At 58.4% G+C, this 1,652-nt stretch overlaps 1 protein-coding gene across 3 annotated transcripts in view; it reads right to left on the bottom strand.

Annotated features, from left to right (window-relative positions):
• The window catches only part of CDK2AP1 (cyclin dependent kinase 2 associated protein 1), a 21,246-nt gene that overhangs the window by 14,115 nt on the left and 5,479 nt on the right, over window positions 1-1,652 (bottom strand). The window contains exon 1 of one of the 3 annotated variants that reach the window (XM_006015121.3): window positions 624-750. The exons of the other annotated variants lie outside the window; for them this stretch is intronic. The gene's annotated coding sequence lies outside the window, so the exon portion shown is untranslated. Of the gene's footprint in view, window positions 1-623; window positions 751-1,652 lie in introns of those variants that run through there. 3 annotated transcript variants of the gene reach the window in all.

Raw genomic sequence — 1,652 nt, 5'->3', positions numbered from 1 at the left:
AGGAATGCAATGCCCTGATCATGGCAGAAGCGGCAGAGATCAGGCCGACAGACCAGCAGCCACGAAAGCACAGGGAGGAAAACTTTCCGAGTCGTTCCCAGGGCCCATCTCAGGAGCATGTTGGATGCGGGGCTGCCTGTGGCTTTCCCGGGACGAGCTGTGAAGTCTCGTTTTTCTGCCCTGGCTCCATGACACCAGCCAAAAAAACAACAGAAAATTCTCGCTCCCCTACAATTATCGGGAGATATTTCAGAGATGAGACATAGGTTCCAGCCGGAGCCAGGACGGCCCGTTTCCACCACTGGCGGCTTTCTGGGGACACCTCTGCTCTCCGCGCCAGGCTGCCACGAGAGTCCTGAGCCAGAATCGCTTCTCGATTCCCAGCCCTTCGATTCTCCGAAGCAGCCCGGGGACACGAGGGCAGGCTGCAGAGCTGCCCGTTCAATGTACGCACCTGGGATACCACAGATACGCAACTCCTCGCACAAAGCTCAGCAGAGGTCGTAGGACTGGCACTTCATTTAGCTACTTCTCTGCTGGGGACAAAGCCATGAGCCTGGCTGTAACTGCCACCCTCCCGGTCCCTGGGGTAGGGGCATCTGTCACCAGTCCCCTCCACTCACCCCGACCGCCAGGATCAGACTGGAGGCAGTGCTGCAAGACCACCGAGGGAGTCGGAAACACTTCCCACTCCTCCGTTAGCCAGAAGAAGTTAAAGAACCTCCTTCCTGTGGGGATTTCATGTCAGACCTGCAGGTCAGACTGGGGGGAGGAGGAGGGGATTTTAAACCCGAACGGTTCAAACCAACTTCTCCATTTTTGTTTTGTTTCCAACCAGAGCGGGGCCGCGGCCAGGGAGCCTCCCCGCAGCAGCTTTGTGCAGAGCTCCCCGCTCTCACACAGATCACCCCAGGGACCCCCAGAGCCCCTCCGGGGCACGGCCCCCTTGGGACAGAGCCAGGCGCGGGAACGCTGCGCTCAGGGGAGAAAGGACACTGTCTACACGCACACTCACACACACAGTCTAGAGACACACACTCACATGGTCTAGACACACGCAGTCGCACACACAGTCTACATACACAGTCTAGAGACATGCTCAGAGTCTACACAGAGCATCTTCACACACAGTCTGTACACACAGTCTAGAGACACACGCACAGTCTACACACACGGTCTACACAGAGCATCTACACACACACGCACACAGAGTCTAGAGACACACTCAAGAGTCTACACAGAGCGTCTACACACTCACAGTCTAGAGACACACACTCACAGAGCCCACATGGTGTCTACACACACACATACACACAGTGTACACACTCACACACAGAGTCCACACACACAGTCTAGAGACACACACTCACAGAGCCCACACAGTGTCTACACACACACACACACACACACACACACACACACACACACAGAGTGTACATGCTCACACCCAGTCTACAGACACACGTGCACACAGTCTATACACACAGTCTAGGCGCACACAGTGTGCACACACACACGCGCGCGGCGGGGCGAGGGGCGCGGGCGGGTTGTTCCCGAGGCGGAGGCGGAGGCGCGCGGGCTCCGCTCCCGTCCCGTCCCGTCTCCTCCCCCGGGGGCGGCCGGAGCGGAGCGGAGCGGGCAAGCCCCGGCGG

Source organism: Alligator sinensis, unplaced genomic scaffold (assembly GCF_000455745.1).
Source record: "Alligator sinensis unplaced genomic scaffold, ASM45574v1 scaffold628_2, whole genome shotgun sequence".
NCBI lineage: Eukaryota > Metazoa > Chordata > Crocodylia > Alligatoridae > Alligator > Alligator sinensis.
The sequence above is the reverse complement of the archived record's forward strand: the minus strand, read 5'-3'. Positions and strand labels throughout refer to the sequence as shown.